The 27,266-nt window shown below is 39.4% G+C and overlaps 1 non-coding gene across 1 annotated transcript; it reads right to left on the reverse strand.

The window, feature by feature from the left end:
* Positions 1-7,006: 7,006 nt before the first annotated feature.
* LOC131254627 (small nucleolar RNA R71) lies at positions 7,007-7,113 on the reverse strand. Its single transcript, XR_009175750.1, has one exon. It is a non-coding gene; the product is annotated as a small nucleolar RNA R71 (small nucleolar RNA).
* Between the last annotated feature and the right edge of the window lie 20,153 nt (positions 7,114-27,266).

Here is a 27,266-nt window from a genome sequence, read left to right on the forward strand (position 1 = left end):
CAAGAAAGAGTCGCGGCCAAGTTAGTTAGCACGTCTGCCCTCGCGTTTTCATATCACGTTATATGATTGATTTCAACATTATAAAAACCCTTTGATAATTGTTGTGCTCGTCAATAATAGGGTAATAGTTCCGAATTTCTTATTTCGAACTTTATCATCAATTGGTTAATTGTCAGTTTAGAGTCTCCAAAGATCTGCAGAGCTCATATTTTCATCTCATGGGCTATTTCTAGTCCTATAATGAGAGCATTATATTCAGCTTTATTGTTAGTACATGTTGTACCCAATGTGAAGGAATATGGCAATAAATTGCCTTAAGGACTGATGAATATTATCCAAGCGCCCGCTCTTGATGTTTGGTAAGAACCATCTAAATAAATCTTCCAGGAACTAGGCGATTCAACTAAAAACACATGTTTGTCTAATAATTCATCGAAAATTTCTTCATCATCAAGGATCAGATGAGTCGTTAGGAAATCTATGACCACTAGTCCTTTTACTACTTTTGATGGCTTGTAAGTGATTGTATATTCAGAGAGATGCAACATCCATTTGGATACACTTTCAGACATCATTGGTATTATCACCAAAAATTTTATCGGATCTACTCGCAAGATCAAAGTTATCTCATGGGAGAGACAATAGTGTCACAACTTTTGCATAACAAATACCAAGGCTAGACATATTTTCTCGATGGGCGAGTAGTTACACTCCACACCTATCGAGGTTCAGCTTAGATAATAGACAACGCTTTCTTTTCCTTGTTCATTCTATTGGGCTAGTTGAGCCCCTAAAGAATTTTATGATGCAGCAATATATAGGAGTAGGGGTATACCCTTCACAGGTGCTGTTAATACTAGAGGTTACTTCAATAACTCTTTGATAGAATCAAATGCATTCTGGCATGCTTGATCCCATATAAATTCCTCTCCTTTCTTCATGAGGTGAGTGAATGGTTGGCATTTCCTGGCCAAGTTTGAGATAAAGCGTTAGATATACACTAATTTTCCTTATAAACTCTTGAGTTCTTTCAACATTTTTGGAGGCGACATTTCTTGAATAGACTTGATCTTTCCTAGGCCAACCTCAATTCCTCGATGTCTGATAATAAAGCTACAAAATTTACCCTATGACACACCGAAAGTTCATTTTGTCGATTTCATTTTCAAATGTTTCTTCTTAAAGCGATGGAAGACTGAAGAAAGATGTTCATGATGTTCTTCATGATCGTCTGACCTAACCACCAGATCATCAACTTAGCATTCTACATGTTTGCGCATCATGTCTTGAAAAATGTTCTTCATCACTCTCCGATACATAGCGTCGACGTTCTTGAGCCTAAAAGGCATAACCTTATAGCAATATATTCCCAGAGATGTTTTGAATGTTGAAGCCTCTTCATCTCTACGTTACATGTGTATCTAATTATACCTAGCGTACCCATCTATGAAGGACATAACTACATATTTCGTTGTTCTATCAATCAACAATTCTATTATGGGCAGCGAGAAATCATCTTTTGAGCATGCTTCATTTAAGTCCCTGGAATCAATGCACACTCTAATTTGTCCACTTTTCTTCTTTACAGGGACAATGTTAAAGATTCATTTAGGGTATTTGACTTCCCTTGTAAAACCAACTTTAATTAAATTATTCATATCTTCTTCTATCAATGGTATTAAGTCAGGATGAAATTGCCTTTATGCTTGTTTGATCGGTTTCTTATCTTTATAGATATTAAGTTGGTGCATTGCTACTCACGGTTCTAAACTTGAGATCTTAGCATATGTCCAGGCGAACACATCTTTATTCTTCTTTAACAATTCGACGTATCGGTCAGCCTCTTGTTATGATAAGCCAACACTTATATACATGTTTTGGGGTTCTTCCTTTGTTCCCAAATTTACTTCTCGTATCGCATCGACAGTTGGTTGGCCCCCATCTTCTATTTGTTTGGGAGATATTTCTAGATTCTTGATTTCTTAATTATTATCTTCAATTGTCTTGAGATTCATTTCTTGTCCGATTGTTGAGGCAGCATTGGTCACGTTCACTTGCGTGTACATAGAAGTTACCGCCAATCCATGAGATTTTTTCTATTTCTTTTCATTTACACCAATTGGGACTTGAATACATTTGTCGTTATTTAGCCCTATCGGCTCATCACAGTCAAAACTCATATTTTGCATAATCTTTCTACTGATTAGGTTGTATTCTTCAAATCTTCTAGCGACAGCTTGCCATGGATTACCATTTCATTTGTTCCTTCTTCTATTCCTATATCTGATGGAGCATAGAATTCAATCGGTTGAGGATTGTTTGAACTAGGTTTACATAGAACCATTTTGGCATAATGGGTAATGACTTGTTCCTCTTACCATGTGACACCAATACCATGTAATTTGACTGCAAGGTCTCCATCTGCTCTAGTGATAGAAACGTTAGAGGGGGCTGGCCAAGCCATTTCAAGTGCTTTAGAACAAAGTGAAATTTCTTTTTCTTATATGCTTTCTTAGAAAATTCCATTTTTGTGACTTTCTTCTCTATTTTTAGTATTCTATCAAATTTTGGCCTTATATCTTCCTTATTTTCCTTTCTACCTTCTTCTTTTTGAACTCATTGTAATAACTTGCATCTACGAAGAAAGATTCTGCTTTTATATATGGTTTTGTGTTGCTATCACCTTTTATTAGAGGTCGTTCTTACAGTACTTTAAGCATTAGTGCAGGGTGGATGGTATGATGTCATGCTGGTGCATCCATGGCCTTCTAAGGAGGAGATTATACATTGTTACTTTGTTAATTGTGTGACACACAACATCTGTGATTAACTCGCTTATCTCCAGTATTAATGTGATCTTTCCCAATATGTGTTGGCTGTCTTGATTGAAACCTTGAATCATCATTCGACTGGAGGGCAGATGCGAATGGCGATATCCCAACTTATTGAGCGTGTTCAGCGGTAATAGATTCACTGTAGAGCCATTTTCCAACATTATTCACTTGACCTGTTTCTCGCGGATGTGGTCGATGACCATCAGCGGTCTATTATGCTCCTTGTTGTCCATTAGATCACTGTCAGAAAAAGTAATAACAAACATGCAGTTGTTCACTTTTGCCACTTCGAGTGTATCGACCCATGTGAAACAATTTTCTTTTTCTGATTCTATGTTTTCCATTTCAATAAATAGTGCTTTTTTGATGTCATCATCTAATAAAGGTTGAATCAACATTTAATGGAAATCTTTTGACAATCGTAACACATCATATATACTCAGCTGGGTAGGGATGCCTTTGAGATGACTTACGACGTCATAAGTTACTTTCCTAGTTAATGATGCCCCATTAGTTGGCAGTTTGTTCCTTTCATCTTTCTCATTACTTCATGACATCTTTTGAGGTAGACTTGATATCTTCTTCCCTGAATGCAACCTAACTACTGTCACTTTACGGGTACTCATCATCGATGACTTGATTGGTTCGTCGGACGATTTGATGAAAATCACATTACAACCTTCTTTCTTCTATTCATTATGTACAAGTGATCGATACTGCTCATACTTGATTATTTTATGTCTTATATTCTGGCATGAGATATCCCAAACAGATATAGTGTTTGTGGTTTTTTTTCTATTCCTTTCTTTCTCCTTTTCCATTACAATCTCTCCTCAATTTATCATTCTCTATAATATGTTCTTCAGTGTAAAGAAATTCTCTGCCGGATGACCTCATAGGCGATGATAATGATAGTAGTTATTTTCTTTTTTCATCTTGATTTCTTTTAGATGTTTGGACTAGGGTAATTTGATCATCCTGGTAGTCAACAATTGATTCATCATAGGGAGAACATCTTCTTTTTCAACTGAATACTCGTCATGAAAATTATACTACCTAGGCCGCCTATCGTTCATTTGGCCTCTGTAGCGATCTGTGTCTTCTCTTCTCTATGTCCTTCATCGGTTATGAGGGTTTTGTCTCTTCTTTTCTTGATCAGCGACATTTGCTGTTAGTCGACCTGAACCTCACCGCACCATTTCATTCTAGAAGGCCGGCATTTTCTTAGTCATAATTTCAAGTGCGTGAGCCTTCGCAGCGAGGTTATGAAAGATCCGTATATTGGTGCTTGTTAAGTCGAATGCAATTCCTATCCCCATCAATTTCAAACACATCTTCACTTGTTCTTTTTCTTCAGAGAGTTGTCTGCACGATGCCCCTAGGGTCTTCCATTGATTGATGAACTTTTCTATCGGTTCACAATGACTTTATAATTGAACCTGTCAAGAAGTGATCGTAGTATTTTTGCACACAAATTGTTTTTAGGGTCTTATCTCCAAGACCCCACATGGAATTAACAATGTCATTTAGTTTTGTAAAGAAATCCAAGAATGATTCATTTTCTTCCATATGGATTTCTTCAAACCTTGTTGTAAGGATTTGAATCATAGACTTTTTAACAATGTTAGTTCATACGTGTGTCATTTCGAGAATATCCCAAACATATTTTGTTGTATCACAAGAGATGATTCTTTTAAATTTGTCTAGTAATAGATCACAAGTAATAACATTAAGTGCATTTGCATTAACACTACTTTCACTTTTCTGACCTGCAATCTAAAGAGTATAAGTTACTTCTTTCATGGACTTGATTCCATTTTTAGCCACTACTTCTAACATTAGAGGGACCCATTGGGTCATGGTGGCTTGCCACTGTTGAGGGTCAAATATTGCATATTATCCCCCATTTATATCTTGGTTTTATGAATATGATAATGCTTAATGTTCTATTTTACTCATGTTTGTGTTGCAAGGTGAATTTAAGAGCTTGGATTGAAAAGAATGCTAAAAGCATGGATTTAGTGTTTAAGATTTGCCAAGGCATGGAATGGATCTTTGGAGACCAAGATTTAAGATTTCAAGACCCCAAGATCCAAGAAAACCAAGTGGAGAAGGAAGGAAGTCGGAAAAATAAAGTGCAAAAATTCAATTCATTGTCTACGTCATCAACCACTGTTCGATGACATCGAAGATATCTCTCAATGACATCAAATTTTTACATGAAAATCGAGTTGGTCGCTAGACATATTGGGTGTAGTTTTTTATTACTCGAAGCCTCACTCGATGACATCGAACACAACTCAATGGCATCGAATTCTCTAAAGAATTATGAAACAACTCATTGGACTGTTTTAGATGCTTTTTTGATTCCTCGAGGACCGGTTCGATGACTCGAAGGGATGCTTGATGACATCGAAGGACAGTTCGATGACATAGAGAGTTACGCAGTACGAAAAGCGAACCAAGGCGCGACTTTCAGATTCAAACCCTTTGATGACAGCGAAGGCTGTTCGATGACATTGAAGGCGTTACATGGAGTTACGTGGACTGCGTAAATTTGATCCGATTTTATAATTTTGTGTAACTTTGCCTATAAATATGGGTTTCCTAAGTCTTTTTGGAATATCGAGGGTTTGGAGGAGCAGAGTAAAAGGGTGGAGCCATCTCCCAAGAGTTTCTTCTTCTCTTCTTCTTAGTTTTTAATGCTTTTTTCTAAGGTTTTGAATCCAATCATGTCCATGGTTGGCTAAATCTCTTAGCTAGGGCTAAGGGGTGAACCTTGTAACATGGTTGGGATGTTTTTTCTAGTTTGGTTCTTGTTCTTGTTAAACCTCTTTGATTCTAATTTAATATTTAAGGAATACTTCTAGTTTTTAATGGTTTGTTGTGACTTAAATTACAATAGATTTGCAATAGCTTTAAGTATCTTCTTTCTCTGATTTGAGATTGTGAAGTTAGTAAATCCTATTGTCCACCATCGTCCCTAGGGCATGGTTGGGCGATGGAATCACTTATAACCCTCAAATTTCTCCATAGTCTCCTGGGCATGGTTAGGTGATGGAATCACTTCCAATCCTCACAACTTTCATCCGTCAAGAATTAGATCATTGGAAGTTCATATATGAGTTTATTGTATATCTTCTAATTGGATAGGATAGGACTCCAATCTCAATTGAGTTCCTTGAATTAAATAAAGAAATATCCTAATAGCTGCAAGTGGATCCCTAGAAACCCTAGTTCCCACCTTTGAATTCTTAAGTTTCTAATTTCGTACTTCACCAGTACTTCCTTATATTCAAGATTTAGGTTTAGATATTCTTATAGTTCTAATTCTAATTACTTTTAGAATACACACGAGATTAGTCCCTGTGGATTCGACCTCAGTCTTACCAAGATTATTACTATATCGCGAGCCTACACTTGGGGTTGTGAACAAGTTTTTGGCACCGTTGCTAGGGATTAATGGTTATGTTTTTCTGAGATTAACTAGTTATTAGTTTAAGATTAGGGTTTTTCTACTTTCTATTTTTAGGTTAGGGTTTTTTCTGTTTTTAGAAACTAATTTACTTTCTAATTCTAGGATAGAAACTTTCCTAATTTGTTTTTAGAATCTAACTTTTTGTATTTTTTAGAAACTTTCTTTTTCATTTTTAGAAACTAGTTATTTATCCATTACAGGATTAGACACCACTTGAGATCCACAAAGTTAACTGAAGTTATGGCTGGTAATCAATCGGGCAATCAACCTCCAAATCCACCTCAACCTAGGGTTGAGGAAGTCCAGGATGAGAATGAGGTGTATCAAGCACCCTCGCCTCAGACATTACGAGATTATTTACAACTGGTGAGGGTGAGCACACCCTCATGCATGATTTTTCCAAAAAATACAGGACATATGGATATTAAACCAGGGGGTAATCTAACTCCTTCCAAAGTTTCATGGACTTGAATATGAAAATCCATACTTACATTTGAAAGACTTTGATGAGATCATAACAACTTTATACTTTCCTAACGTGTCCTCAGACACGTTCAGGCTTAAATTATTTCTCTTCTCTTTGAAAGAGTAAGCTAAGACATGGTTGCATTCACTGCATCCATGATCTATTGGTAGATGGAATCACATGACAAGGGAGTTCATAAAGAAATTCTTCCCATATCATAAAACAAACACCCTTAGAAAATCGATCATGAACTTCGCCCAAAATGAAGATGTGACATTCTTCCAATGTTGGGAGTGGTTCAAGGATCTTGTCAGTTCATGCCCACAACACGGTTTTGAAATGTGATGCATAACTAGTTTTTTCAACAATGGCGTAACACCCCATAATGTTTGGTACTCGGGTGTTACCATGAAGATCTAGACTTGCTCACACGTGTGTGGAGACACACATGACTCACCTTATGCATCACATCCAGTGGCTCACAATCTACTCATCTGATCAACTAGTACAATCTTCATCCCTATATTAGGTCACCTAACCATTGGGAGTGGGCCATTCACCTATAAATCGAGCTCTCCATTAGATTGATCCTTAAGATGGGCCATCACATAATTACAGAACTTATTTCAGGATATCAATCTCTTAAAAAGTTAAAGACGGACCATACAAGTGCATTAAAGACTCCCTATGTAAACTGTAGATCGATCACAACGTTTCATTGATCAAACTAACGACCGATTTTCCCTAATTGGCCATTTGATTGTAAAATCGACTGTAAGGCTGCGTCTGGTATTGGATCCATGGCCACTTTGATATGATTCAATCCATTGACGACTCTACTCAAAGGCAAGTCACATAAGATAATAATAATAATGTTAATAAACAATAAATGAATACAATATCTATGTATGCACATATAAAGGTAATATAATAATAATAATAATGTAAAATTTTAAGACAAATAGTCCTAATAACCTATGGAGTGGGACCCGCAACATGATTAAAAATGTGTGCATACATAAGGGAAATAATAATGAAAATAATAACAAAGTAAAAGAATATAATGATAATAATAGATAGTTTATAATAGAGTAAATTAGGGATCAAAGTCACAAGATCCACCCCACATCAAGTCTACATAACTCCGTCAGGCCAGTCCACCATTAAATTTCATTGTAGGCCATGTGTTGACAAATTTGACTGATAAGTTCAATCAGGTAGCCATAGGAGACCTTAAGACCAATACGGATTTGAATTAGAAAGGAATTAGTTGTTGGAGCAAGGGCCACTCACAATTAAGTTGGAATTCAGTGGTGTGGCCACTTAATGATCGACCACACTTCAAATCCCCTACCCTAACTAACACTGCTAAATGAATGAACGGACTAGATTTGTTGAAATACCTCCGTGGGGCCCACACCATGATTATGATACACATATATAGATGTGTATAGATATATATATATATATACACACACACACACACACACACATACATACATACACATATATACTTACATGTAATAATAATAATAATAAGAGTTTAAAATTAAAAATTAAAAATTATATATTATTTAAATAATAACATATGATGGTATGCTTAGACACATACAAATGATCCCTTAGGACATTCTGACTGTTAATGGTCGAATTGGAACTAATCTGACCGTTGGATTGACTAGAATCAATGGGAAAACCCAATTATCACTAAGTATGGCCCAACTAAGCTTTGGATCTGCCCTATCTTTGGCCGAAAGTCCTAATAGGATCCACAAAACTTGATGGATGGGTAAATCTATCGAGATCATCTAGGTGGACCCCACATTTATGTAGCGAGTACATTACCTATGTACTCCATCCCACCAAAATGGCCAGACCCAGTCAAACCACGTTTGACCGTGAAATACTGAAAGAGGTAGGGATTTCCCTCCTTTCCTTTATTTGAAATCCCAAATAATGGATGGACAATGTCCATTTTTGACCGACCATGGCCGACCATGATTGTCCCTCTAGACGATCTTAACCGTCCATATTATAGAGGACCCGAAGTCGAACAAAACCATGGTCAATCCACTGTTGGATTACACACACGTGCACACAATATCAACCATAAGTTAGGCTACAAGCACACCTATTCCAAAAATGGTAAGAAATCCATTTTTCTTGCCTTTCCAGTTGGCATAATCTACGTGCGCTCGTCACCCTCAATCTCGGGCGTTCAATCCCAAGCAATCCCAGCCGTTGATATCGTGTCATTAGTCTTTGCAAGCAAAAGATTGAAAGATCTAGCCGTCTCTTCCTCCCATCGAACCCACAGACCTTACCTCCTTAAAGCTTCAATGAAGCTTGTCTACAAGCTTCCAAGGGCCCCCACAAACCATCTGCAAGAGGCAGATCGGAGGAAGAAGCCTCCGCTCGAGATCCGCCATTAATAGCCATCTCTTTCTTCGTCTTTCAAACCACATCAAGGTAACTCGGTCGGGTCGAGCTCTGGTTAGGTTGAAGCTCCTGCTAACTGTGGTTGGAAGAAGAGGAGAAAGAGAAGAAAAGAGAGAGAGAGTTGTGGGACGAGTCGCTGGGCAAACCGAGTCAGGACTGATTCGCTGTGCTGGGCGAGCTGAATCTCATCCACACAGTGTTGATGGGTTTTCAACAGAAAGGTGGGTGATAGAGAGGAGGAATGAGAAAAAGGAAGAAAAAGAGAGAAAGAGAGAGAAGAGGGGGACGCATTCCTGTTCAAACTGGGTCGATTCAACCAGCGCTAAGTCTTAGGGCCTACTAAAGCTGCTGCTGCTGGCCAGAGAGAGGGAGCAGTGACAAGAAAGAGAGTGAGAAAGGAAAGGGAGAAAGAAAAGAGAAAGAAGAAGGAAGAGTAGTGGTGTTGGGCTGAGTCAACTCGGCTGGAACTGAGTCGACCTAGGTGAGTCCACAATTTCTTTCCATATTGAAATTATTTCGATTATAGATATTATTGTTACCATTACAATCATCATTAGGATTGATTAATATTATATACGTATGGGCATTAGTAGATTATCTATATTAATATTAGTCATTACATAAAAAAATTATCATTATTAAATAATAGAGTTTTATTTTGTCAACCTTAAAAATTATCATTGATGATTAGAGCATACTATTTGCTTCATTACAATAACTATTAGTGCCCCGTTAGCTAACATTAAGTATATTGTTAATATTAATGATCGTTTTGGAGTTATTAGTATTATTAGCATTTACAATCAACTATACATCATTGGCCATTATTGTATTACTATTAATAACGTTATTAATACTGTTATTACATCCATTAGAAATTGAATCTTAAAATTTATCATAGACCTAAATTAAGGATGAAACCCTAAAACTTAGGCCATCTAAATCCGAGGTTAAGACCTTAACCCTAAAGAGTGTATTGGGTTTGAGCTAATTGTAGAATTTAATAACTTATGGTAGGTCATGGTATCTATTATCATGACTAGATTCATTATTGATAATTAGGATTAGTATAATTAAGAAACACTATCAACTTCCTTAGGGATTAGTAAAATTCTTGTAATATGGTTATTATCATTAGTCATTATCATTTTACTGTTAGTAAATATTTCATTTCTATTACCTCTATTATTTATTAAATTATTAGTCAATATAAGAACATTAGATATTACATATATACTTGAATATAAACTTGTGAATTATCATTTGATGGATTAATACTCCTATTGTGAGTATTATTTGTTCCACTGTACGATAATAATATTAATAATAACTTGGGACTTAAATCCTAGAATCTAAGCACCAAACTAAAAGATAAAACCTTAACCCTACATCAAAACCCTAAAGATAAATAACTAAAACCCTAGGCTATGATCTTAAACCCTAGGTAGTGTGTAGAACTTGGATCTAATTGTACAAGTTCCTAATTTATGATAGGAATTGATTATAAGGAAACATGCATTCTCTAGCAACATTGGTAGGCGGTTCAAAGTATAAGGTGATGATATCTTCCCCTTGAGCTTTCCACTTTCCCATTAGCTTAAGTGATTGTTTTTATTTATTTTAAATTTCGATTGATAATCGATATTCTCATTTTATAATCACATGTGCTAATTGTTGGATTTAAATTGCTATATTCCATGCTTAATATTTATCATGCATATTTATTTCGTGCTTGTAGATTAATTGTGTATTGCTTATGGAACTTAAACTAGTACATCTGTGGGAAACCCCCACCTATAAATGTACACCCATACTTGGAATGTAGCTCGACTGGTCGTGATTGTAATGGGCCTTCGACTGGGTGGTTATTGAATGGTGGTTTAATTTGAATATTGATGTGGGCCTACCACCAGGGGTTATTGTGTCTGAATGATTTTTTTTAAGGATGGTCTTTTATCGCATCGTTTTGATATCGGCCCTATGTGGCTTAGTTTTGATAATTGCCCTATGTGACTTAGTTTTGAAATCTGCCTCAGGTGGCTTTGTTCTAGTATTTTCCGTATATTGGTTCGATGTTTTATATTATATAACCATGCGATGGTAAGCCCCATATATTGAATTTGATTGGCCACTAGTCGTTGGTCTTCCATTAAACATCCTAAGGTGGTAGCCTTACGGGCCGGGGATGGTAGTCATGGGACACTATGCCCGAGTTGTCAGCCTACGCTAGGCTTTGAGCTCCCCATAGTGACCTTTAAGCTTATTAAACATGCTGGTTGTAAACAGATTAATAATGGTTGGGCTAATCATGCATTCACAGCATTCGGGCGATGACGGGTGGCTAATTCTAGATGTTATAGCACGTGCCTAATAGGATTTAGTTGGGGTATCGTTTCACTGGCTCCCAAACCATCGACTGTCGACCCACCTTCAATGAGTTTGGAACTATGTATGTATTATGTACTTTCACTGGTGACCGACCACATTGTATAGGTTTTGCCCAAAAGCCAACTGGATGAGCATCCCCAATTGATGTGCACTTATACATCCATGCATTTAATAAGACTGCATCATATATTGTTTTGTATGCCTTGTATGTTTTTATAACTATCCTTACCTAATGCAGCGATGTGTAATATTAAGGGGAGTTCACACTGAATTGGTCACTCATCCATCAAATATATAACCGTATAGGTAGCACAGGTGGTCCAGACGACATTCATGTTTATATTGATGAGGAGTAGGATATGGTTGATAAGAGTGCATGAATGAATTTGTTAAGGATTGCTATAGGATTTCACAACTCAAGATTATTGTAAATTTACCTTGTTTCACATGTAATATTATTTTATTTCGTAATTGTAAGAATGAGGACATTGGTTTGTATAAGTCATTATAGGCAACTTCTTGTATAGTTAAATGATAATGTAACTTTCCTTTACATTTGATTTGTCCATACTATGTTGAATCTGCTTACTTTGAGTGAAAAAAAAATGTGGGTTTTGGCTCTTTATAGGTTAACACTCGGATTTTTGGGAAACGGGTCATATACTCGGGTCCTAAAAAGTCAGGGCGTAACAGATGGATGACATCTTCTATGCGCCAAATGGTTGAGACAATGTGCAATGGGGAATTTATGAATGAAGATGTTGATGATGTGTGGGATTACTTTGATAAACTTACTGAAAACACACAATTATGGGACATCTCCCCAAAATCTAACACCACTTCTAAACCTACTCCATTAAAGGAGAGGGGCAGAATGTATCTTCTGAAAGAGGATCATGATATAAACGTTAAAGTGGATAATCTCACCAGGAAACTCGAGGCCATGAAACTAAAGAAGGATAAGGCTAAAAAAACTGTTTGCAGTATTTGTGCTTATAACATTCACACAACTGAAAATTGTCCAACAATACCCACTTTTTAAGAGGTACTGTATAAGAAATCTAATGTCGTGAATAATTACCAAAGGCCTTTCAGTGGACCCACTTCAAATACATACAATCCTAGCTGGAGAAATATCCAAACTTCAGTTGGAAGAATGGACAAACTGATATTCCTTAAGGATTTCCTAATCAAACTCTAAATTAAGGGAAATCGCAAGAGGATCCCATTTTAAAGCATCTTTAAAATTAAGAGCATTTCAATCATGGCATGTGTCATGCCCCAAACTCAGAAATTGGGCTCACAAAATTTTTGATCACCGAATTTGGCACCGACAACCTCCGTAGTACCCCATTTTCGGCGCCCGGCACCCATACACCAGATTTCGATCATGGGATCCTACAAGGATAATTTTCAGTATCATTTTCTTTTGTAAATGAGCATAACCAGGTCGTAAAATAACATCACTACATATCCACTATATCAAAAACTTTGAGTACAATGAGGAAAGGGAAATATAAGATAATTAAAAAGCTCCAAAATGATCTAATACACTTTCCTTACTCAGCACTACTGGGATCCAATGTCACTTGCATGCAATGGTCATGCATAAGCTTACAAAATCTTAGAGGGTGTGTGCGTGTGTTCAATGCATGTACCAAGCATACAATATCAGACTAAGCGGAAATGCCGAAAAATCCATGAGTGTTATCAGCCATACCAAGGCTATGTGATGCAAGGCCTACGTAGACAAATGTCATATGCAAGATGCAATACAAGCATGACAGTCCTCATCAAGTACATATATCAGTACAGTTCTCCTCTGGGATATCATTGGGGTCTAGTACACTCCACACTAGCTGCCACCTCCTTAGCTGCACAGCCCGACGAGTGGAAGAGACCACACTATTTGCCTGACCAGTAGTATACCAATACCTACCTTACTCATTAATAGCAGACTCATTTGCGAGCTGGTCAAATTCAGCCTAAGTTATAACCCCCTTACTCAGGCAAATAAGGCCACACCCCCTTTCAACCGACCACGAAATAGTGGGAGACGCGGCCTACTGTTATTCGGCACTCGTGCGCTCATGTATCCACTAAGTCTAGACGTTGGAGCATCTCCTGGTACCAAAAGGGTTCTAGGACTCTCACCTAAGGACATTCTATGTGCCCACAATGCTAGAACCAATATTTCTGGTATCCAATCTAATCATCCACGATATGCCTGTGGAGGCCACAACCCTGATGTTACTAGGGCATATAATGAATCATGTCACATGGAATGCGAAATGCATGACTCACCCTATCCAGTCATGCATCACCCTTGCACATACCATGCGATCATGTGGGGCACTCCGTCTCATAAGGAGTCCCATAAATGTCTCAGCCCAATGGCGTAAGCTATGATCAACCATTCCTCATAACAAGCATGTAGATGATGCATATGGGCATGTATGAGGATGTAATATTAAGCATGTTCTTAGTGTGTCCTACTAGATAAAATAAACTAGCATGTTTATCAGATGCAGTAGCCAATAAGTGGTCTTAACCGATATATCACATACAAGGAGTAGGAGCAGAACGATACACCCCATTAAGAACGAAGTAGTCTTTATGGTTCGGCCAATGTTAGACTATCATAACCTATTTAAGGTATCAATGGGGCCTACTGGTTTAGGTTAGCCCACTGGGTAAGGGTAGAAGTGGGCTTAACAATGGGCCCTAGGGAGGTTTGCAACGATGGGCCTTTTATCACACCCAAACTCGGAAACTGGGCTCACAAAATTCTTGATTGCCGAATTAGGTGCTGACAGCCTCTGTAGTATCCCATTCTCGGCTCCCGACACCCATATGCCAGATTCCAATCCTGGGGTCCTAGAAGGAGGATTTCCAATGTGATTTTTTAATGGTTAATCTGTTTAGGTAGTTACACATTTTGTACATGATATCAATGCATATCGAAGAGACAAACCTGTTCGACATGTCACACATAATATGGTGCACCAACTCAACAGTAATAAAGGAAACAATAGTAAACTCCAACAGCTCTTGTATGCATCATGAAAAAGTGTAAGTCATATGTATGAGCAAACCACAACTCGTGAGTCTACTGCGTGCCGGGAGTAAAACACGTCTTATTAGGGCACTCCCGTAAAGGCATCCAAAATAGCCATAGGCATGTTATCAACTAATCATGTTATCATAGGTGAGTAGGTTATCAATCAAGCCTGTCATATAACTATACAGGTTATCATGAACATGACATCAATAATAGGCATGTCACTCAACAAGCGACTATGAACCATTAGAATAGCCAATCATCATGAACAAGATAATCAAATTTCATTTTTTACTATATGACATATGATGGAGAGGCAATGGCAAGGCTGATGTGTAATCGTTCAAATACAAAAACATAATAAACCAAATGTCATATGCTAAGATGTAATGCAATATGTAAATCCTGACGAATCTAAGAATACGTGAGACAAGGTTTTGCCTTCACTATGTGCACAGTAGCCTGCCAACCACTGGTAACTCACCTAGGCCTGCTAGGCCCCGCCTACATCAGCGTCTGCCTACGTGTGCCCATCCACATCTGACCACAGTGACGGGGCATCACAATATGTCATATGTAGAGGATGTAATGTAGTATGCAATGCGGAAGAAATGACAAGGTTGGAGTATGTAGTCGGGATGATAGTACATGGTATCGCTAACTGTGGGGTTCATCACAACGGAATTTTATCCAAATCAGTCTCATACCTAAATTTAGATAGCTAGACTCAATGTAGTAAAATTCTGATCTAAGGTTGGTCGCACGCCCTAACCAAAATCCTAGCTATTGCAAAGGTACACATATTGATTTGGTTGCACACCACCAGACCGAGTGGATAATGAATGAATGAGTCAAATGTTGAGTACGTAACTCATGCTTAGTAAGTCCACATATCAGTATCGTACATCTCTGGGATCATCACCAGGGTTTAGTATAATGCTGTCAGCCATACCAAGTGTCACGCCCCAAACTCATAAAGCGGGCTCACAAAATTCCTGATCGCTGAATTCAGTGCCGATAGCCTCTGTAGTACCCCATTCTTGGCTCCCAGCATGAATACAACATATTCCAATCTTAGGATCCTATAAGGAGGATTGTCCAATGTACATTTATCTTGTAAGGAGCATAACCACAAGTTTACCCAAATTACAAAGGCAACATCATCATCACATATCCACTAATATAAACAGTTGAATACAACTGTACACTCCAAGATCAACGCTGTTGTGACCTTACGCTACCTGCACGCATCTATCGTACATAAGCTTATAGAAAGCTCAGAGGGTGGTGTAAGTGTGTGCGATGCACGTGCCAAGCATATAAATATCAGAGTAACTGAAAATACTAGCAATCCATAAATCGTACAATATCAGAGTAATGCGAAAACATGCTGGTAAGTCCATAAACATCATCAGCCTTATCCATGTTATGCGATGTAAAAATAAAATAAGCCAATATCATATACTGAGGAAGCAATATAGATCAGCTATGCAACGCGGAGACATAGTAAGCCAAATACATATACTGAGAATGTAATGCAATATACAAATCCTGATGAGTCCACAAATACTGTCAGGATCATCTAGGACATATAAATGCAGAAATATAGCAGCCCAAAATGCCATATGTCGTAGATATAGTATGCGGTGCAAATATAATGACCAAGCTGAAGTGTGAAGTTAGGATGATAGTACGTAGTATCACAGGTTATGGGGTCCATCACAAGGGACTTCTATCCAAACTAGTCTCATACCTAAATTTGGATAGTCAAACTCAATGTTATAAACTCCTAATCTCATGTTGATCGCGTGCCCCAACCAAAATTTTGGCCATTACGAAGGTACACATAATAATTAATTATGCACCACCAGCCCAAGTGGATAGTGAATGAATGAATGAATGAGTAAAATGCTGAGTATACAACTTCTCAATAAGTCCACATATCAGTATTGTACATCTCTAGGATCATCAACAGGGTCTAGTATACTCTACACGCGATCGCCGCCCACTAGACGCGCAACCATACAAGTGGAAGAGACATCACTATCTGCATGGCCAGTAATTAGCCAATATCAATCCGTCACGCCGATAGCGGACCCATACAAGTCCCTGAGATATGTATGCTCTGTCAGGTCATAATTACAAGTGTTTGTTTCAAAATACAAGTATCAAAATGAAATAAACCACTGCAACAATAACCCTGAATCCCCGTAGCTCAGGACACGGCTCACATGAACCCGCCTGAGATCGCATCATCATCTGCATCTAAGACAGAGTCAGGTTGGTGTTTAAACACCGTCCCAGAACGTGGGAGTGAGTGATCAACTCAGTGGAACTATACAGTAAAAGTTAACATGTTATCAATTCAATCAAGCAGTAATGATAAAGCAATACAATTAAAGATATCCTAATTACTCTTGTTAATGTAAATATGTATGTAGAAATGATGAATGCCCTTGCCTGCACTCCCTCAGCGTCTTCATCTTACGGTACGCATGACAACCTCCTGCAGTGCTTCACAACGCCAAGGCACATGCAATGCGGTGCATGAACATGATTACCAAGTTGTTATTAGTCCTTTTTATATAGCAGGATTGGGAAGCTAAGGTACCTTCCTTATATCAATTCCCAAACAGTGATCCATTCTAGGGTCATTAGTCCTAGACAATCTCATACGATATTATGGTTCTAGGTCGCTGCAAAGGGCTCGTCACCAATCAATGCATGCTTAATCATACCTTAGTTGCTACAATAAGGCTCGTCGCCTCAATGTAGTATCAAGGTATGCTCGAGGTCACTACAAATGGCTCGTCACCAATCAATGTAGGCTGACAACGCGAATATAGTGTCCCATACCACCATAATCAGCTCACGAGTCTGGATTGCTCACTGGTCACAACAGGGAGGATCGTCACCCAGCGTAGGCCGACAGCTCAACCACGGTGTCCCATACCACCATGCTTGGCTCATGAGTCTTAGCAGATCGAGGTACCATGGTTAACGGGATTGCACTGGTAAGTTTGGTACCCTAGATTCAAACAGTAACATCCATACATAGTGAACATCCACCGGGATAATTGGGTTACCTGACGAGCTCGACTAGCATGAGCACACGTTGAGTTGCATGACATGAAGTGTGCAAACACTCCATGTGGCCAAACCACTGCCGGCAACCCTAATACGACTTGGGTTCGTCAAACATGTCCTACGTGACGAAAGTGACCTCAGCCACGAACTCAAAGCTTGTTACCGATTGCCTAGACTATAACGTGGCCCCATACACATTCAACCATAATAGCAAACATATTATAAAATGTAAGATAACGAGAATCCATTTATAAGTAAGGCGGTAAAATTAACAACTTGCATGAAGGAAATCAAACACATAGTTAACATGGATAGTTGGACTAAGAAATTCATGGAGGAAATAGTACATATAAGGAAGTAGTTGGGATTTTATATCTCAACTCCCTCATAATTCACACCTTACTAAATACGAACTTATTCAGGCATTTTCACAAGCACTTAGACGACACTTAGCAACATACATCACATATGTCAGCCATATTACATAGTAGGGTAAATCCTTTTAACAAGGAGTTGCTGCATAAATAAGAATCATATTCTTATGACAATTAATCATGGCAATCACAACGCCAAATTCCAAATGCATACAAACATTTCAACAAACACATGAATCACACTACTTACAACATAGATTATCTATATACGTAAAACGAAACAGATATCGCATTTGGCATGTGAAATGGCACCCACATCAGTAATAAATCATTAACTGACATTGAAAGCTTTGAAAACCATAACCTATACGAATATAGTCCACACCTTAAACTAGAAATTGTGCAACGGATTCGATTTAGACGATAAGTCTTCGTCAACGGTGAATAGGTAACCTAAGGCATGAATTTGATTAGCTACATCAACACTTAAACTATTCTAAGTTCCAAAACAGGTTAGGGTTTAATTAACTTACCCAAAAATGAGATTAGAACTTCCGGAATAACGATTCAGATGTGATGGATTAGGTACACAGGGTAACTAGAAAGAATTCCAAGATGATTCACCAACTTCTCTCTCACTCTCTCTCTTTTCCTCTCTCTCTCTTAGCTAGGGTTTGGAAAATTCGTATAGAATTTGAGAATGAGGATTTAAGGTCTTTATATAGGCCTAAAATTGATGGAATTAGCCCCAGAGCCAAATTATACATAGGTTATAACCAAATCGGGTCTATTTCGATTCAATGGAGCGTTTCTGGAGGTCCTTTTTCTGAATGCGGTCTGACTTAAGTTCACTAATATTGGATCTTAAGCAAGTTAAGTTTTCAATCCGATCGGGTTTCTAGATTGCTCATGGCGGACCAATTTCAATTCAACGGTCACCGAAACTCGATCAGGGCCACAAGCACTTTGACATGTGTGGGCCATCTTCCTTGAGCCAAGGGTGAATTTGGGTCAGAATCCAATGGTCAGAATGCTTATAATCGATGCGCAAGTGACACGACTCAGATTACTTAAATTCATATTTAATTTCTAAATAAATTCACTTTTCTCACACTCTTCACTCTGGACTCATGCAAATCGTCTCAGGACATCATCTGGACTTGATTTTCGAGGTGATTGTCAAGCCCTACAAGGTGGTCATAATTGTCTAAGTTTATCGCTATCGGACTTTCGACATGCAATCCAGGTCCGATACAAAGTTTTCAGGTACTCCCGAGAGCAACTGGGTTTAGCGTTGAATCCTAGATTTTATGGTAACATAGCGCTAACGATTCTACAAGTTTTAGGTCTTACAGATCGTATTTAATGTGGTTGGTACTAATTTTCATAAGTAATCGAGTTTAGCACTAGTTAACTCACGTTTAATTTCTAAAGGATTGAGTCCTAAGAGAATTCTAGTTAAGGTGGTGCTCGGGTCTTTGTACGGAATTTTTTGGGATGTTTCATAGGCCCCTACCCTTGGGTAGGTAAGGCCATACCCCCTTCCAATCGACCATGACACAGTGGAAGACGCGGCCTACTATTATTCGGCACTCGGCCACTCATGTATCCACTCGCTCTAGATGTTGGAGCGTCCTCTAGTACCTAGAGGGTTTAGAGATTTTCACCCAGGGACATCTATGGCGCCCCGATGCTAGTAATAGATTTTCGATGTCTCATCTGGCCATCTATAATATGCTTGTGGAGGCTACGACCTTGATGTCTCTAGGGCTTATGGTGGTCATATTACAAAATGCGAGATGCATGAGTCATATCATCAGTCATGCATCAAACCTAAGCGTACCGCACATTCATGTGGGGCAACTCAAGCATGCAGATGATGCATATGGAAATGTATCATGATGTTATACTATTACATACTCATAATCAGCATCAATAATTAGACTAACGAGGCCTAAAGGAAAGTCACAATGTGGACATTAAACCATCTTTATCCATTAATGTGGACATTTAACCAACATTACTCCCAAGGAGTGGCCCACATAAGAGCCAAATGTATAGTGGGCCCATGGCCTTATACAAGGGCCTCATACACAACCTAATGGGCCTCACATAAAGGACCTAATATACATCACGATGGGCTACAAACATATCACATCGAGCCTTATCACATGGGCCATATATACAGCACAATGGGCCTCATACTTGGGCTATAATCACGTCATAATGGGCCTTATACACGGGTCGCAAACACATCACAATGGGCCGCTCACACAGGCATAATATACATCACAATGGGCCCCATCGCCTAGCCTTTAAATGCATCACAATGGTCCATAATTACATTACATTAAGGTGGGCCCCGCACCTTCCAAATGGGCTACAAATACATCACATTGGGCCTTACTCATGGGCCTCACATACAACACATCAGACATCATCATATGGGCCTCATCACATCACATCGGGCCTTACCAAATGAGCCTCAATTACATCACATGGGGCTTCACCAAATGGGCCTCAAATGCATCACATTGGGCCTCATATATGGGCTGCAATACGTCACATTGGACTGCATCACCTGGACCTAAAAACTGATGGATGGCAAGGATATATATATATCATGGTGGGCGGCACATTTAGCGGACTAGATGGCATAAATGAAATACATATAGCATGGTGGGATTGTACAGTGCAGGCGAACCCAGCACATGCAGGAAGTGGACCCTACGCCATCAAAATGGGTAGACAGCGCGAATATGAAATACATACATTAAGGTGAGCCCCACCATCTAGCGAGTTGGATGTTGCGGATATACAATACATTCATCATGGTGGGGCCATGTCAATCACATGATGGATGGTGTGAATATACAACACATCCTCAAAGTGGGCCCCACCCCCAATAAATGGACAGTCGGCATGGATGAAATGCATACATCATGGAGTGGCCCATGCAACACCGTCTGGATGGATGGTGTGTATATACAACACATATATCAAAGAGCGGCCCACACAGCACTGTCCAGATGGAAGGTGTGCATATGTAGCACATATGTCAAGGAGGGCCCCATCGAGCAAAATGTCCAGATGGATGGCTAGGTGGAACACATACATTAGATGGCCCACAGAACTTGCAAACATCACTGTAGGTGGGACCCATGTGCCTGGATGGCATGGATGAAATACATACTTCTCTCCTTCAAATGGTCCAGCAACAACTTCTGCTAGATGTCCTAAGATTGGACGGTCTGGATCCAACACATGCCCATGGTGGGGCCCATAGAACATGGTGACATCACTGTAGGTAGGTACGGTGGTCCCCAGCAGATGAACAATTTAGATATCTCGTGATCAGACCTGCAGTACTTGCTAATGTCAATACAGCAGCTATATAGCTATGTAAGGATACTATCCAATCCGCCAGCAAGGTGGGACCCACGTGGGGGCCCACCATATAATATAATGTATTATTATTATTATTAAACTGCTAGAGTCCAGTGTCCAGCATCCTGGACGGACGGCCTTGATGTAAGGTGGGTCACACCACATATAGCGTGATGGGGCCATAGATCTTGCTGACGTTAATACATTAGCGAATCTACTTCCACGTGGGTCCACATGTGTGGGGCCCACTGGATAAAGCTGATATTTGGGATTTCTCTACGTCAAGGCCTATTGGACGGTGCCAGTAGTGCTAGACTGTCCAGCCAGCCACAAGACACTAGCAGTTGGGTCCACACATGTGAACGACACGGATATAAAATACACACATCACGGTGGGCCACACACACACACATCAGGTGGGCCTTCATGCAAGGAAAGGAGAGAGAGAGAGAGAGAGAGAGAGAGAGAGAGAGAGAGGGAGAGAGATAGATTGGTGTAGTGGAGGGACCTCGCCACTATGGGACCCTCATATGATTACAACACATACATCAAATTACTCCCATCACAAGCAAGCCATCAAATTGAAAATCAATGGTAGATCACCCACCGATTGCAAAGCTTCTAGGCTCCCTGGACTCCTTGGCTCCTAAGCTTGCTCTTTGATGAAGAAAGATGAAGATTGAATGGTGGAGATTGGGGTAGGGAAGTGGACCACACCTAGTTTCTTTCTCTCCTTAGAAGGCTTGGAAGATTCGCTCTCTTTGGGAGTTGCTTGCAATGAAAGAGAAATGAGAGAGAGAGGGGTGATGTAAGGAGAGAGGGATGGGTGTGTAAGAAGAGGGATGAGTTGGGTTGAATTTTAGGTGAGAGAGGGATGGGTGGAGAGAGAGAGAGAGAGAGAGAGAGAGAGAGAGAGAGAGAGGGAGAGTTGATTTTAGGTAAGGTGGTGTAAGAGAGGGATAGGGTGGGTTGCTTGTATTAGATTAATTGATTGATTGATGGATTGATGTGATGTTTAGTAGAGATTCTCTCAGAATTCACAATGTGTGGCGTTTTCCTCGAAATAAACGCGGGCCCACATCTCTTAGCCTATGTATAGGATTGGTGCACGAGATGTGGTGTTGGAACCGTGGTGATGGCGCGGTCGCAAGGGTATAAGTCTCTGGTCAGGTCAACTCAAATATTTAGGATGCAACTTAGGGTCACGCGCAAACACTAATTACACGTTGCAGTTGCCAGAATTTGACCGGGAGGACTGCGAGAGTCTATAGAATGATACGGTCTATGATACGGGCCTTACACCAAGGCTATGTGATGTAAGGACTATGTGGCTAATGTCATATTCAAGGTGCAATCACAAGTCATGCCAGTCCTCATCTGAATCTACATATCAGTACAGTTCCTCTCTAGACAATCACCGAGGTCTAATACACTATATACCATATTACCACTCTACATTGGATGCACAACCATGCAAGCAGAAGAGACCTCACTATCCGCCTGAACAGTATTTTGCCATTATCTACCTAGCACATCGGTAGTAGACCCATTTACGAGCTGGTCAAACTCAGCCTAGTAATTATCCCTACCATCAGGCGGGTAAGGCCACACGCCCTTCTAACCGACTATGACATAGTGGGAGACATGACCTCCTAGTATTTAGCCCTCATGCGCTCATACATCTACTTAGTCTAGGCATTGGAGCATCCTCCATGGTACCATAAGGGTTTGGGGACTTTCACCCTGGGACATCCTTCGCGCCCCCGTGCTTAACAAGAATTTTAGGTGTCCAATCCTACCATCCACACTATATTTATGGAGGCTACAGCCCTAATGTCGATAGGTTGTATAGTAATCATAATCACACAATACAAGATACATGAGTCACTCAGTCCAATCATGTATCAATCCTACGCATACTGTGCACTCATGAGGGACAACTCTGCCTATCAGGGAGTCCCATAAACAACCTACCTTATAGTATGTGCAATGGTCAACCACATCTCATATCAAGCATGCAGATGATGCATATGGGCATGAATCATGGTGATGATGTACTCTCCTCATATCAAAGATGGGACTAGACGGCCTACTTATATCAAGAATATGCCTAATAATATGGGGGTCCAATGATTTGAGTTAGTTCACTAAGAGGAGATGATAATGGGCCTAACAACGGGCCTTAGGGAGGGTGACAATACGGACATTTAACCACCATTACCCCTACAATGTGGACATTTAACCACCATTGCTTCCAAGGCATGACCCATTTTAATACCAACTACGAAGACGAATGGGCATCATAAATATCGTTACATACATCATGGTGGAATCACATATCACAATTGGGCCTCATATACATCACCTTGGGCCTCACACAAGGGCCTCACATACATCACATTGGGCCTCGCTCATGGGCCTCATATACATCACTTTGGGCCTCACACAAGGGTCGCATATACATCACATTGGGCCTCACTCATGGACCTCATATACATCACTTTGGGCCTCACACAAGGGCCTCATATACATCACATTGGGCCTCACTCATGGGCCTCATATACGTCACTTTGGGCCTGACACAAGGGCCTCATATACACCACTTTAGATATCAAGCATGGTGGTCAACTAGCATGTTTTGTCATCATGCGCGCACGCGTACACACACACACATATAATATCATCATCATTACCATGAGGATCATTTTCACTTCATGATTAACATAAATAATGTCATAAGTGTTATAAATAATTACTCATCCATCATCAATGCATATGCTATAATTCACTATCCATTAAATCATATCTATCATTTCAACCAACAACTCACAATAATCATTATCATGTTACCATACATGTACCATCATCTCACCCATCACTAGGTGCGTCCTACCTAGTGTGACTTCCGCACTGGACTTGAACTACATGCAAGGCATGATGTTGTATAGGTCAAGTGTGAGTCCCACTTGGTGAACCAATAGGTTAACCCAAAGGCATAAATGTCCAACCACAATGCTTTCAATGGTGTGGATCTAATTCTACAACTAAGTGGGCTCCACACATTCCACCAACTAGAAACAATGCACAATCTTAAACACAATGGATAACATGCTAACATCTTTCATGTCGTATATCATATTGGGCCTACTAGCCACAAACACACAAACCAAGAAAAGTCTAATTATCCAGTTTATGAATTATAAAATAGGTCTCTCTAAGCATGGTCTACTTGACTAGAGGTAGTATATAAGACACGCTGCCCAATAGGCAATGTGCCTGCCCAACGGGCTCATGGAAGGTTACCTTTGTGGGTTTCTCATTCCCCAACGATTTCTCCTGGTGTTGAGCCTGCTTGGGCCTTATGATTGCATCATTTAGAGGGGCCCAAGGCCACCTATGTCTTAAGAGAACATTTGGACAACAAGATCCATCCACTAAATATTTTACAAGTTATACAACACCCATTTACAAAACATGCCAGGTGGACCTCATTACATGAAAGGTAAGGCCCATACAAGATAACCCATACTAGATGACCCACATAAGGTTTTGAGCCCAACAACACCTAAGAGTTATTTTTCAGAGTTTAGATACTACATTAAATGCTTTAGGAAGGTGGTGGACCCCACCGACGTGGCCCTACATAAATTGTACATCAAACAAATTTTTGTGTAATGTTGGTTCTGAGCCATTTTAGAGTTAGATTTATGATCACGTGGGGCCTACATATGGTGAAAGAGAATAAACACCTGGTAGCTCTATGTATGGGCTTTACAAATTATAAGTCAAGCCTCATTGGTTGGGTGAGTATAATTTACGGTGATGGCCCAAACATGGGTACTTGGAGAAACTGTGCAGGAAATATAGCGCAGAATTAGTTTTGGCCCAATCTCGAGTATGTGCCATGATCACAGGAGACCACCTTTCAGTGTCGCTGGTTGTACTATATATGTACTTCAAAAACTATAAGCTGGGACCAACTGATTGTGCACACATAATATTTGGTATAGGGCCAAATATAGGTACTTTGATTATCTGCACAATTTTCTGCACAACCATGCTTGACCACATTTTGCGATCCACTCCCTGATCATGTGGAGTCTGATTTAACCCAAATAAAATATTATTTATCTATTCATTGGTATAGGTTAACGGTTCCAAGTGGTGGTTTACTCATATCTCCAGCGTGTGGTCCACTAAAGAGGCCCAAAGTTGGTACAAAGCACAAATAATCAGATAGTTTTCAGCAATGGGGTCTGTCACAACTTAGGGTCCAATTTTCAAATACGTAAGGAATCATTCCTGACAAAAAGGTGGGGCATCCCAGCTTAATTATATAAGGATTAAACATCCCCCAAAGTGGGATCCTTAACTACAGAGTGTGGGGCCCGCTACAAGGTGTCAAAGAGTCCTACATGCAATACAGTTAAGTACTTAAAAATTTTCAGCAAGTAAAAAGTGTAAAGGGAATGAAATAGATCCAATGGTAAGTGGGGCCCACATACTAGCAAACCATAGATAAGAGACACACAAAAATATACATGGGTTCCCAGATTGGATGAACTAATTAAATGCATAAATCACAAGTGATCCCACACCCAAGTGGGTCAATGAAAGGATAATTGTTATGTATAACATAGATCCAACATATTCATCAAGTAACACATGAAATATATATTGATGAAATCTCGATGATCAGATTCTCTGTTGGAAGATCTGATCCAATGGATGGTTTGGGAATAAGTCATTTAGGCCGTTTATATATTTCCAACCATACACAACCTTGGATCCATCTGGACCACACATAGAAATTCAAGATTTGTCCTTATAGAAGTATTTATCGGTCCAGAATTTTTTAAATTTTATCATAAAAGAATCTAACCATAGGGACTATACATATGATTATTAACTATCTTAAGTAAGTTAAGAGCAAATATCAAATACATCTAACTGTTGGAATCACGAATATGGCCCAAACAGGAATGGTCATAATAAGCTCTCAAATACATCTTTCGTATAAGGCCAAGATCTCAGCTGTTCGATCTCCGATTGAGGCTTATTATATATCATTGGAAAGCTAGTTCGATTTTCTATGAATCCAATGGAACATATGTTTTTAATACAATTATTAAAGGAATTAAAAATAGGTCCTTTTAAGAAAATCAAAATCCTGCATATGCTGCTAGATAGCAACTAAGTAAACTTGATGTTACGGATTATTGGACCATTGGATGGCTACGAAATTTGGTCCAGAGTTATTGATATTATGATTCATAATATCTCCAAGTTTCAACTCCGATCTTAGCATGGTTGATTTTATATGATTTTTAGAACTTGTTCATAAATAAAAACAGGATTACAAATGAAGGGTGTAGATATGATGTTCATCATGGTGAACCATACTGACATAGGCCACTTTGCTGACCACCATAGATATAAATACATGCACATAAGAATCCCACAGTAGTGGGGCCCACACATATCAAGAAAATAAAAAGAAGAAGAAAGAGGAGGATGAAGAGGATGGGAGGAGGGGTGTAGACTCACCTCAATGGATGGATGGTTGGATGATGATGTGTGGTCCACTCCCTCTGGGATTGTTGGTGGGCCACACCTTGGCCCCACACTCACTCACTCTCTTAAAATCTCAGAATTGTTTTAAGTATAGGAAAAGAGTAAGTGCAAGAGCTCCTACTCATATATAGGGAATTGGGGGTTGAGGTGGCAAGATGATGTGGCAAGATCTTATTGG

The sequence above is a fragment of the Magnolia sinica genome, chromosome 8 (assembly GCF_029962835.1).
Source record: "Magnolia sinica isolate HGM2019 chromosome 8, MsV1, whole genome shotgun sequence".
Classification (NCBI taxonomy): Eukaryota; Viridiplantae; Streptophyta; class Magnoliopsida; order Magnoliales; family Magnoliaceae; genus Magnolia; species Magnolia sinica.